General features: G+C 36.3%; 1 non-coding gene across 1 annotated transcript; it reads right to left on the reverse strand.

Moving 5' to 3' along the window:
* Nucleotides 1-806: 806 nt before the first annotated feature.
* LOC133833440 (small nucleolar RNA R71) lies at nucleotides 807-913 on the reverse strand. The gene has a single exon (XR_009892819.1). It is a non-coding gene; the product is annotated as a small nucleolar RNA R71 (small nucleolar RNA).
* Between the last annotated feature and the right edge of the window lie 13338 nt (nucleotides 914-14251).

Raw genomic sequence — 14251 nt, forward strand, 5'->3', positions numbered from 1 at the left:
CAAAAATCAAAATTTTAGTTGCCAAATAGAAATTAAAAGAACAATTGTTGGTAATTGGAAAACAGTCTTCGTGGGAACGATACTCTACTTGTCATATATTACTTGAATCGATTGCGTTCACTTGCATATATATATATATATATTTGCGATCAAGTTTTTGGCGCCGTTTCTAGGGACTTAATTTTCAATATCTTAGTTAATTGTTATTTGCTCTAATTTGGTTTATTTTATTTTATTTTATCATTGTTTAACATTTATTTGGATCAAGTCTATATTGTGTTTTAGGAATTGTTGGTATATGCGAGGAAGTAGACAAAAGGAAATTATACCAATAGATCTTGAAATTGAGAGAACGTGCTGAAAGAATCGAAAGATAAAGAAAAGGTTGGATTTTGCCCTGACTGAGAACGCAAATAACGTTGTCAACAATGCTAATATGGGTATTTTAGCTGAAGTCGATCCATCATTAATGAATTATGTACTCCCTACTCTTACGGGGATACATTCAAGCTTTCGTCCTCCCACTGTTGAGGCAAATAATTTTGAGTTATGTGCAAAACTGTGTACAATTTGGGGGTTTACCAAATGAGGATCCAAATCTACATATCACAAACTTTTTGGAGTAATGTGCGACATTTAAAATGAATGGGGTGAGTAACGATGTCATACGATTGAGACTATTCCCATTTTCACTAAGGGAGAGAGCTAAGAGCTAGTTGAATTCTTTACAAGCCAACTCTATACTTACTTGGGAAGATTTGGCTGAGAAGTTTCGTGGTAAATATTTTCCTCCAGCCAAGTCAGCCAGAATAAGAGGAGAGATTAACAACTTCCATCAACTGGATGGGGAGTCTTTGTATGATGCATGGGAACGATTTAAGGAATTGCAAAGGAAATGCCCACATCATGGAATAGAGAAGTGGCTGCTGGTTAATACTTTTTACAATGGTTTGGGGGGAAATACAAGGACAATTATAGATTCAACATTAGGAGGAGCGTTTATGAGAAAAATCACTAATGAAGCATATGAACTATTGGAAGAGATGACTATGAATAATTATAATTGGCCTACTGAACGTGAGAATAAGAAAGTAACAGGAGTCTTAGAAGTTGATCCAATAGCGCTATTGATCGCTCAAGTAGCATCTCTAACCAAACAATTGCAGCAAACTAATCTCGCCGCACAAGCAATGCAAGTTCAAAATGTCATGAGTTGTGAGATTTGTGGAGGACCTCATTCTTATGAACAATGCCCGATCACATCTAGTTGCTCAACTGATGTGAATAATATGCCCTTGGAACATGCACAGGTTATAGGTAATTTTTCAAGACCTGCACCCAACACTTACTCAAATTCCTATACGCCTGATTGGAAAAATCACCCTAATCTGTCTTGGAAAAATAATCAAGGTTTACACCCACAATATCCACGGTACCCACCTCAACAACCCCCTCATCAACCAACTTATGGAATACATTCGAGACCGTCTTATGATCTAAACCCATGCCCATCTCATCCACCACCACATCTTCAAATGAACCCACCAACAATTCAACCAGACCAATTAAATCAATTTATGGCAGAGACAAGGTCTTCAATCAGAAGTTTGGAGACACAAATAGGTCAATTGTCTCAAATGTTTTCTAATAGACAGCAAGGGAATTTGCCTAGTTCCATAGAGGTAAATCCTAAAGAACAATGTCAAGTTGTCACTCTGAGGAGTGGGACTAAGTATGATGGACCTACAGTGGATGAAAAAGGGAACAATACAGAGAATCAACAAGTTACTAGTCCAATACAAGAGGAGGTTACTGAAGACCTTCCAAAAACAGGAAAACCAAAATACTTTGAACCTACACCAAAGATTCCATATCCTCAACAGTTTCGAAAGGCTAATCTTGACAAACAGTTCTCCTAATTCCTTGAAGTATTTAAGAAACTTCACATTAACATCCCTTTTGCAGAGGCTTTAGAACAAATGCCTAGTTATGTGAAGTTTATGAAGGAGATATTGTCTAATAAAAGGAAAATGGAGGATTATCAAACTGTTGCATTAACTGAAGAGTGCAATGCAATTATTCAAAAGAAGCTTCCTCAAAAGTTAAGAGATCCAGGCAGCTTTACTATACCTTGCACTATTGAGAACTTTCATTGTGAGAGAGCTTTATGTGATTTAGGTTCATGCATAAATTTAATGTCGTTGTTTGTATTTAAAAGGTTTGGTTTGGGGGAAGCTAGACCCACTACTGTTATTCTTCAACTGGTTGATTGTTCATTAACACATCCCAGAGGTATTATAGAGGACTATCTAGTAAAGGTAGATAAGTTCATTTTCCTAGCATATTTCATTGTATTATTTATAAAGGAAGATGAGGTTGTGCCTATTATATTAGGATGACCATTTTTTGGCCATAGGGCAAGCATTGATAGACGTTCAGAAAGGAGAATTAAGGCTTATAGTATAAGGAGATGAGGTTGTTTTTAATGTTTTCAAAGCTTTGCAATATCCCTCAGCTAGTGACAGTTGCTTTTGTGTTAGTGCATCGGAGGAACCAAGTAAAGGGGTCTAGTCTATTAAGGATCCATTGGAGTTGAGTTTGATTGCAAGTCCTGAAGAGTGTGTTGGTACTAAAGCCAGTGAGTATGCTAAGTGGTTGAATTCATTAGGGCAGATCTACAAAAAGAAATATGAGGAATTAGGGCAAGTGCCTGAGAGACATCTTCCATCCATTGAGAAGCCACCAGCTCTTGAGTTAAAAACCTTACCTGCTCATCTTAAATATGCTTATTTGGGTAAGAATGACACTCTCCCAGTTATTATTTTAGCTTATTTATCTGAGACTGAAGAAGAGAAGCTTCTTAGGGTATTAAGGGCTCATAAACTTGCAATTGGATGGACTTTGGTGGATATTAAGGGTATTAGTCCTCCAACAGTGCTGCACCATATATTAATGGAGGAGGATAGTAAGCCTAGTATTGATGCTCAAAGGAGGGTTAATCCTTCAATGAAAGAAGCGGTAAGGAAAGAAATCCTTAAATGGTTGGATGCAGGGGTAATTTACCCAATATCTGACAGTGCTTAGGTTAGTCCTGTCCAGGTCGTTCCGAAGAAAGGTGGCATGACGGTGGTTAAAAATAATAATAATGAACTTATTCCAACTCGTACAGTGACAGGTTGGAGAATTTGTATTGATTACCGTAAACTAAATAAAGCCAACGTGAAAGACCATTTCCTTTACCTTTTGTCGATCAAATGCTAGATAGATTGGCAGGCCATCCTTATTACTGTTTCTTGGATGGATATTCTGGATACCATCAAATTCCTATAGCACCGAAGGATCACGAAAAGACTACCGTCACATGCCCTTACGGAACATTTGCTTTTAGGAGGATCCCATTTGGGTTATGTAATGCTCCTGCCACCTTTCAAAGATGTATGATGTCAATCTTTTTGGACATGGTGGAAAAATGTATTGAAATTTTTATGGATGACTTTTCAGTCTTTGTACCCTCTTTTGATGGATGTTTAGCTAATTTGGAAAGGGTTTTGAAAAGATGTGAGGAGTCAAACTTAGTTTTAAAATGGGAGAAATGTCACTTTATGGTGACAGAAGGAATAGTCTTGGGCCACAAGATTTCACGTCATGGAATTGAGGTAGACAGGGCAAAGATATCAACAATAAAAAATTTACCTCCTCCAGTGTCTGTTAAAGGGGTTCGAAGCTTCTTAGGCCATGCTGGATTTTATAGGAGGTTCATAAAAGATTTTTCAAAAATTTCAAAGCCCTTATCGTCTTTACTTATGAATGGTGTGGTATTCGATTTTGATTCTGATTGTTTAAAGGCGTTTAACACACTGAAGGAAAAATTAGTAACAACTCCAATTGTTGTATCACCAAATTGGGAAATTCCTTTTGAACTAATGTGTGATGCTTGTAATTATGCAGTGGGAGCAGTTATTGGACAGCAAGTTGACAAGGTATTTCGAACAATTTATTATGCTAGTCGAACCTAGAATGATGCTCAATTAAATTATGCAACTGCTAAGAAGGAATTACTTGCAATAGTCTTTGCATTTGACAAGTTTAGGCCATATTTAATTGGTAATAAGGTGATAGTCTACACAGATCATTCAGGTATTAAGTATCTTATGACTAAAAAGGATGCTAAACCTCGCTTGATTCATTGGGTTTTATTATTACAAGAGTTTGATATAGAAATTCAAGATAAGAGGGGGACAGAAAATCTAGTTGTTGATCATTTATCTAGATTGGAAAAAGAAGAAGATCATAATGTTAAAGAGGAGTCAATTGATGAAAATTTTCTGGATGAACAATTAATTTCGATTGTGTAACGACCCAAAATCGCTAATAAGGCTTAAGGGCCTTGATTAGTGTGCCTGGAGGGCATAATGGAATTTATGTGTGATTTTATGAGTTTAATGCATGGTTATGATTTAAAGCATGTTATGTGACTAATTGAACATTGAGATGCATGACTACGTGGTTAGTATGCATGTTAGGTGAAATAATTATGCATGTGGACCCCGTTTGCATGATAGGGGTAAATTGGTAATTTTAGCCCGCTGAGGGCATATATGTGATAATTGTATTCTGTGAATTGTACCACGTGAGTGTGGTGTTATTATTGTGATGCACGTGCCGAGACGGTCCTAGAGAGCTAGTTAACTTAAGAGTCACAACGGGATTTCTATACCCGGCTCGGGAGGAGCCTAGGGGTACTTTGGGAATTTTATGGTTAAGTTGAGATTTAGCGCGTAATGGTTATTGGTGATTGAGTAACCTGGGTAACCATTAGTTACTGCTGAGAGTAACAAGTTCTAGATAGAAAATGGTAGAAATGAAATAGAGGTAAAAGGACTTAAGTGCCCTTGAGGTTTAGTTGGGTAAGGATAGGCAAGGAGGGGTAAAATGGTCATTTGGCTGGGAATTTGATATATGGCAGCTGGGTTATATGGGGTACACGGTTTGGGGCTTGGTCATTGTTTGGTTTTGTTAAAAATAAAGAGAAAGAAAAGCTAGAAGAAGAAGAAGAAGGGGAGGAGCTGATTTTGGAGACTTGGAGATGGATTCAAGGAAGCAAAGGGTGGATTCTCCACTTAAAGGTAAGGATCCTAGACAATTTTAAGAGTTTTATCTGTTGTGGTTTAAGATTTTTGAGGTATGGTTTAGGTTTTTCAAGCTTGGGTTTGTGTTTTTGGCCAATGGGTTTAAGTTGTTGAAGTTGAAATCAATTGGGTGGATTTGTGAGTGTGATTGTGTTTTGAGCTTGAATCTAGTGTTTATGGGTTGTTAGATGGTCCATTTGAAGTTTTAAATTGATTTTGGGGTTTGGGTATTGGTTTGGTATGATTTGGGAAGGTTTTAGCTCGGAGAAAACGCAAGAGAAAACCCAGAAATCTGGGTTCGCATATGAGCGCCGCGGCCCTTGAGGGGAGTGCCGCGGCCCTCGGCCATTTTGGCAGGCAAAAATTCAGGTTTTTAGGGCTTTTGCCCGAGGACTCGGGGGATGGTTCCGATGTATCGTTTTAGGGAATTAGAGGTTCCGAGAGTGTGGGATTGGTCCCGGGAAGTGGTTTTGGGTTGGTTAGTATTAAAAGTGTTATTTGTGTGTTGTGACTAGGATTTCGAGGAGGCTCGTGCTAGAGGACCGTGCTTGTGGCCTTGGTGCATCGGAAAGCTCGGGAAGCAGGTAAGAAAACTATAACGCCCGTAGGATAGGGCATGGGCCCATAGTGTGATTGCTGGGCATGGCCCTATATTGCATTACATGTTAGGGTGCAGATTTAAATAAATTGGCATTTGTTTGAATGTTGCTTGATTTATGCTATATATGATTATAATGAAATGAACGGTAAGGGCCGAGTGCGGTGTAGGCCGGGTATGGAAGCGGAGCCGGAAGTAACACTTAGCACATGGGATGCTTATAGTCAGGGCAAGGCCCGGTGGATACATTTGTTATCCTTACGGTGAGAACCGATACCCCAGGCTTCGGTAAGGCTTCTGGGGCAGCATGGCCGTGTTTGCTTAGTCTAATGGTTGACTTGTTTATCTATGGATTATCTGTTATGATAAACTGTATAAATTGCATATGTTATGTTCTGCATGAGTTTTCTTGCTGGGCTTCGGCTCACGGGTGCTCCGTGTTGCAGGTAAGGGTAAAGACTGAGTCAACCAACCATGAGTACGGAGAGCGTGAAGCGACGCGTACATGTTTGGCCTGCCCGACTGCTTTGGTTGGGGGTTTATTTGAAAATGGCTGTAATAATCTATGATTTTAGAACTGATCAACTGTAAACTTATTTCAAGATGTAAATAGTTTTCAAACTTTATTTTGGGATCCCAAATGTTTATTACTAGAAGTTTTTATTGAAACAACGCATTTTTAAAGATTACAGCCTTAACTTTTAATTAGTCACACTTTCGTTTCAAAATCTCGGTTAGCGAGTTAATTGCACAAAGTTTTGTCTTAAAACTCACCTAGTAACGACTCTAACGTAGTAGGGCGTTACAGATTGAATGTGAAGAGAAGATACCATGGTTTGCAAATTATGTTAACTATTTGGTAGCTAAAGTTGTGCCTCCAGACATGTCAAGGCAACAACTAAAAAAGTTCTATTCGGAAGTGAAGTATTATTATAGGGATGAACCCATTCCTTTTCATCATTGTGCTGATCAAGTGATTAAAAGATGTGTCCCAGAAGAGGAAATGATTTCCATACTTACTCATTGCCATACTTTACATTGTTGTGGTCACTTGGGGGGAACAAGGACAGTAGTAAACGTTTTGCAATGTGGGTTTTATTGACCTACGTTATTTAAAGATTCTATTGCATTTGTTAAGAGTTGTGATCGTTGCCAAAGGACCTGTAATATGTCCAGAAGAGATCAAATGCCAATGACTGGGATTCTGGAGGTTGAGCTGTTTGATGTGTGGGGAATAGATTTCATGGGACCTTTTCCATCGTCTTATAATAATAAGTAGATTTTCTTGGCAATAGATTTTGTTTCTAAATGGGTAGAAGCTGCAACAACTCCTACTTGTGATGGTAAGGAGGTACTTAAATTTCTTCATAAGAATATTTTTACTCGGTTTGGTACTCCAAGAGCCATTATTAGTGACAGAGGCAGTCATTTCTGTAATAAATCATTCCCAGCTCTATGTGCTTGTTATGGAGTTCATCACAGAAAGGATTTTTTTTATCATCCACTTGCTAATGGTCAAGTTGAAGTGTCAAACTGAGAAATTAAAAGTATTTTAGAGAAAACTGTAAACACATCAAGGAAAGATTGGTAAAAAAAGCTTGATGATTCTCTGTGGGCATATCGTATAGCCTTTAAGAGTCTGATTGGTATGTCCCCATATTAGTTGGTATTCGGGAAGGCATGTCATTTACCAGTTGAACTTGAGCATCGAGTTTATTGGGCGGTGAAAAAGTTGAATGTTGACTTATGTATGGCAGGGTAGAATAAGCTTCTAGAGTTGAATGAGCTTAATGAATTTAGAAATGAAGCTTATGAAAATGCAAAGATTTATAAAGAAAAGTCTAAGGCTTTTCATGATAAGAGGTTAATTAGAAAGGATTTCCAACCGGGAGATAAAGTTATGTTATTTAATTCTAGATTGAAAATGTTTCCAAGAAAACTAAAGTCTAGATGGTCGGGACCCTTCATAGTTGTGGTCTCATTACCTTATGGAGCAGCACAGATTCATAGCGAGAAAACAATACATTTTAAAGTAAATGGTCAAAGGTTAAAGCATTATCTAGAAGGACTGGTGGAAAAGTGCAAATCAAGGATGGTTTTGGAACCTCTTTAAATGGGGTATTCAGCGTCTGGCTAAATGTTGTTAATGACGGCGCTATAGGAGGCATTCCTATATTTAATTTAGTTTTTTTTTATTAGTTGACAATTTCATTTTGTTTTGGGATTTGTAAAGTTTATTTATTTTCATTTTATTTTATTAGAAATTTTGTAAAAAAAAAAAATCGTGAAAATCGTGAAAAAAGGTTGTTTTTCAATTAGTTTTTGGGCCAAGTTGCAACTTGAACTAGAAAGTCGCAACATTACACAAGTCAGAGAGCTATTAGATTTTGAAGGAGGGGCGGGTCGCGACTTAGGTTTATAAGTCGCGACCCTAGGCTGAAACAGAGAGCAAGGAGCTTTTAAAACTAGAGGCGGACCGCGACTTGAAGAGGTTGAGTCGTGGCACCTGGGCAAGTGTATTTGTAAAAAAATTTGGGGCGGGTCGTGACTTGACCTATCTCGGTCGTGACGCGCCTATTTTAGACAGGAAGAAAATGGGTTAAAACTCATTTTTTTCTAAGCATATCCGTCATTTTTCATTTGCTTTCAGTCAAAATCAAATTTTTCTTGTGGAAAAGCTCTCCATTTTCTTCTATTTCTCATTTTATTTCAAGTACTCTTCAACCATATTTCTAATTGCTAATTCATATTTTTCTTCATTTATTTTACCCTAACCCTAATTTGTGTTTCTATGGGTGTCAATTGAAGCTTGCAAGGAGAATTCAAGAGTGGGCAGATTTTTCAGATTTCAAGGCTTGTAAGTTTTCTCTAATTAAAATTTTCATTGTAGTAATTTTTACTAAGGAATTGCATTGGATTGTTGGACTGTTTGAGTATATTTAGTATTTATGGGCAAAAATTTTTGGGAGTATCTAGTGAGGAAATTACAGAAATTTAGGGGAAGTGCTGCCAAAATTTTTGTGTGCCATTTTTGATCAATTGTGTGAGTATGGGACCAAGGAAACAACCAACTAGGGTTGCCTCTTCTAAGAACACTAGTCGCCCTTCATCATCCCGCTCCCAACCACCCCAAACTCAGCCAATCCCGCCAACACCTTAACCAATTTTACAGTATGATCCCACATGATTCATTAACAAGGATGCCCATGATCATTATCAAAGGCTATCCCAACGTCTAGTCATTCAAGAGCGTGGGATGGAAATTAAAGAAGAATCGTACCCTAAAACTTATAATATTATTAGGGATGAGATTCTACGTCGTGGTTGGCAACTGTTTGTGGATGATAAGATTCCAAAGGCCAATTGCTCATTGGTATATGAGTTTTACGCCAACTTTCATGTGGCTGTTAATAAAAAGGTGTTTGTTAGACAACTTTTTGGTTGAGTGCGCCATTGATAATATTGATGCACTATTTCAATTACCCAAGTAGTCTCCAGAAGAAGATGAATATTATCAATTGGTGTATCATAGTAAACTAAATTAGACTAAGGTGGCAGAAACTTTAGGAATTCCTGGTGCTTCTTTTGTTATGCAGAATTGGGAACTGAAACACTTATGGAGATATCAAATGAATTGGGTGGCCAAACCTTGGACTCTTTTTATGAGTGCATGACTTATCCCCAACATCCACTTGTCTGAGGTGGGGACTGATAGGTGTCTTCAGGTGTATGCAATTATGAAGGGACTCTATATTGATATTGGCTGAGTTATTCGCCAAAGCATCAGGGATTTATGTAGAATGACTACTATTGCTGGGTTGGGACATGGATCTATGATAACTGATTTGTGTGAAGTCTAGGAGGTACCTAAATATCCCAGTGATCTTTATAGGAAGGCTATGGGGCCTATTTCTCGTGCTACAATGAATAAATTCAATGCCCCATCCTTAGAGCCACCACTACCACTACCCAAGAATGTAAGAGTTGAAAGGGAAAGAGAAGAAGTTGAGGAGCCCATACCAGCCAATGATCAAACAAATGGAGTAAGGGTAGCTGAGCAGGAGAGGAGAGAAGAATACCCTCAATATCTGGCACTAGAGGCTCCACCGCCTTGGCATCCATTTCCAGATCGACCACCATTTTAGAAGTGATTTGCACTAGGAAATTTTTCTTTCTTTACTTATTTTTAAACATTGGGGACAATGTTTAGTTTAAGTTTGGGGGAGGGAGCTTATTTTTTTCTGTTAGTTTTGTTTTGTGTGATATGTTTAGTTTTTGTTAGTGCTTAGAGTTTTGTTTTAGTATGTTTAGTTTCAACATGAATAATGATTGACAACAATGGCCGATGAGAATAAAATGAATGTTATGAGTATAATTCAAAGAAAATGAAATCTGAAAACAAAATTTGTGTGCTTGATTGAACACTTTGTTAGTTCATTTTAGTTTAGGGAACATTTGTTGAATATCTTGTCATGATGTTAAATTTATGTTTTTGATATTGATTATGCTTGCTGAAATTGGTTAGTGGAATGATGAATGGAAAGTGGAAATTATTTTCTATAATTTTAGAACTTGCTTACTTGTTATTTGAGGCGAAATAATATATCGTGTATGCATAGGAATATGATTTAGGCTATCATTTGGATCGTTTGAGATTTTCTTGCCAACCTTAAGTTACTTAATCCTTTGTTTACCCCTTTTGAGCTTAATCTTGTTTCTTTTTGTTCTAAACCATCATTTAAGCCTAATACTTAAAACTTGGTTATATATCCGTCCCTGATATACTATGAGCATATGATTGAGAAAATTTTTGGGGATTGATGTGTAATGGAGTTTAATTGTGATTTGAGTGGGTTTAGAAAATGAAAAGTGAAAAAAAAAAGAATGAGAGAGAGTATATATATTGAAAAAAATAATAAATAAATATTTCAATACACTCCTAATATGAATATATAGAAGAAAAAAAATCAAGTTTGGGGGAGTGTAGTTATTATTGAAATATATATATAGCTAAAGTAAAGAAAAAACAAGAAGGGGATTATGGGATTGTATTATTATGGAAGTAAAGTTTATGAGTTTTGGTCATGTGTTTATAGTAAAGTGAGCTTAAAAATTTCTTTGTCAACTACCTTTACCTAAGCCATCGTTACAAGCCTATAAAAGTCCTATTAATTCTTATGCATATCATGATTTATATTAGTGGAGAATTGTAAGTAATTGACCTTATGGAATTACTTGGTTTGAATGGATCAATTGGAAAGAAATTTGGTGAGCATAATTGATTTCGAATATGTTTATTTAATGATCATGAGTTGATAATCCAAAATGTTAGTAGACTAAGGTGTGTTGATGGAGTGTTTTGATCAAAATTCTAGATTGAATAAACTGTTGAGTAGTTTTATGAGAATTATATGATTAACATTCATGATTTTGAGGCATAATTATTGTTGTTGGTATAATTCATGTTGTTTAAGTTTAGGTTTGTTTGAGTCCTTTGTTCGATGGCGAATAAAGAGTAAGTTTGGAGGAGTTTGATAACTTCATTTTGACGTCATTTTAGAATGTGTTTTTGTGGTAATCTTGAGTCTCTATGTGTGTTTTGTGCAAGATTGCGCTTTTGTTTGTCTTTGTTGTAGGATGGTGCGATGAATCACGAGAATAATGTAAAAAGAAGTGAAAATGGTGGAAAAATAAGGCTCTTGGCAGTTGTTGGACTCAAAATGATGCTAAGGATAATTAAAAGACGGATTTTGATGAAGAAATGAGATGAAAGACCTAATCTGAGAAAAAAATTGAATTAAGGTCGCGACTTGGGCTTATAAGTCACGACTCAAGGCGAAGTCAGAGACGCAGAGCTGCTGGATGGAATTAGTGTCATGACTTGGACTTTCCAATTGCGACTCAAGAGGAAAACAGAGCCTCAGCTAAGGGAAAAATTGGACAAGGGCCTCGACTTGATGATGTTGAAGTTGCGGCACCTGAGGATTTATCATGGAAGTAAAAGGCTAAAAAAAAACACGGGCTGCGACCCAGAGAAGGCCAAGTCGCGGCTCGCATAGAAAAAAACACAGCCTTTGTTAGTTTTTTACTATAAATTCGTATTTAGGATTTAATTAAGTGATTAGGCCAGTTTTTAATTACGTTTTTAAAGACTAATTGTGATTCTTAGGATAGTTATTTTGCAGTTTTGTATTTTTCTTTCTTCTTAAGTTTATCAATCTTATGTTTTTTAATTATTATTTTGTTGATTTAGTCATGTCTGATATGAACTAAAATTTTTTTATCTAAGGTTTAATGTAGTCACTTGGATTTCTATCTAATTTAATTATGATATTCTTTTGATTTTTCTTCTCTATTGTAATCTATATAATGTGTGTTTAATGCTAGTATATACTTTATCAATATTTTCTTGATTTTATGATTTTGATTCAAAATTCGAAATATGAGAATTGAATATGCTATCATTATAAATACATAGGTAGCATATTGGACGAAAGTAGCTGTATGACTTGTGCAGTAATTAAGTTTCCATGCTTAATGCCTTCTATATGTTTAAGTTTATCACAGAGATGTAGAAAACCTGCATATAGATTGAGATCTTTTATCCTGAAAAAGAATAGGAATCGATTTAGGTTAACCTACTATTAGAATAGGAAGAAATAAATCTAGAATTGATTAATAAAATTAGTAGAATGAAAAGTTGATGAAATTAACACCCTAGGTCTTTTAATAGTGATTTTAAATCTTTTAATTAGTTGTTTCTGTTCAAAGTTATTTTCAATTTTTAAATTAAATTCAAAAATCAAAATTTTAGTTGCCAAATAGAAATTAAAAGAACAATTGTTCGTAATTGGAAAACAGTCTTCGTGGGAACGATACTCTACTTATCATATATTACTTGAATCGATTGTGTGCACTTGCATATATATATATATATATATATATATTCGCGATCAAGTTTTTGGCGCCATTGCCAGGGACTTAATTTTCAATATCTTAGTTAATTGTTATTTGTTCTAATTTGGTTTATTTTATTTTATTTTATTATTGTTTAACATTTATTTGGATCAAGGCTATATTGTGTTTTAGGAATTGTTGCTATATGCGAGGAAGTAAAATTCTTTAAGTTTATGAATTTTATGTTTTTGAATTATTATTTTGTTGATTTAGTCATGTCTGATATGAACTAAAAAAAAAATTATCGAGGGTTTAATGTAGTCACTTGGATTTTTAACTAATTTAATTATGATATTGTCACGACCCAAAACTACTAATAAGGCTTAAGGGCCTTGATTAGTGTGCGGGAGGGCATAATTGGTTTATGTGTGATTTAAATGATTTAATGAATGATTATGTGATAAGCATGCTTATATGATTATATGGATATATGAAATGCATGACAACGAGTATTAGTGCATATAGGCCCTGTTTAGCTTATAGGGACATATTTGTAATTTTGGCCCATTGAGGGCATAAATGTGATTATTTACGATAAATTAGTGAGACCACATTATCATGTGGATATATTTGCAGCATATGGCTCGAGACGGTCCTAGTGAGCGATTTGGCGAAATAGTCACGGCGGGGATTTATACCCGGCTCAGGGGAGTTTGGGGGTATTTTTAGGAATTTAAGAGATATGTTGGAGATTTTTAGACATTGGGTAAATAATTGGTGATTAAATGGATGACAGGATTTAGGTGGTAAATATTAGGAATACTTGAGGAATTAGTGGGAATCGGGAGCAAAAATGACTAAAATGCCCTTTAGATACCTTGTAATGATTGTGATGGTTGGAGGGGTAATTGAGTCATTAGGCCACTTAAAGATAAACCAAGAAAAGGAAATTCACTTAACTCTAAGTAGAAGTAGAATTTTCCAGGTTATTCTCTCTCTATACTCTCACGATTTCCCTCTTTCCTCTCCCTTGGGTTTGAGATGCAGAACTTTGAGGACATAGAAGAAAAATTGAGGGGGTTGAGGGCTGGAATTATTGAGGAGGCTTGAAGGTTCAAAGCTGGGATCATACAGAGTTGTTGCTTGGGAATTTGGGCTACATTAGATGGTAAAATACTAACTAAAATCTTTGGTTTGTTGAGTTTAAGTATAGGGATTAAGGTATGCATGATTGTGATGTAAGATTAAGTATTGAGTAGGAATTTCAGTGGGTTTTGCTTGATTACTATGTCTAAATTGAGGTATAGTTCTGGGTTAGTTATTGAGAGTGATGGATAAAAGAAATAGGTGAATATGGGTCTTAATTTGTGACTTGATTGGTGTTGAATTGATGGGAAGATGCCGGGTAAAATTCTGGGTAAGTTAAGTTGATCTTGGCTGGGAGAAGAAGGAGGAAAACCTAGGTTTTCTCTGAGTTCGCAGGGCACGCTGTTACCCAACCTAAGGGTGTCGTGGCGTGTGTGGCCCTCCTGGCCAAGGGTGCTCTCTGACTTGGGGGCACGCCACGACTTGCTTGGACAAGTCACAGCCCGCCTCCCTTTTGGTGTGAGATCTTGCTCTCTTACTT

This window comes from Humulus lupulus, chromosome 4 (genome assembly GCF_963169125.1).
Source record: "Humulus lupulus chromosome 4, drHumLupu1.1, whole genome shotgun sequence".
NCBI lineage: Eukaryota > Viridiplantae > Streptophyta > Magnoliopsida > Rosales > Cannabaceae > Humulus > Humulus lupulus.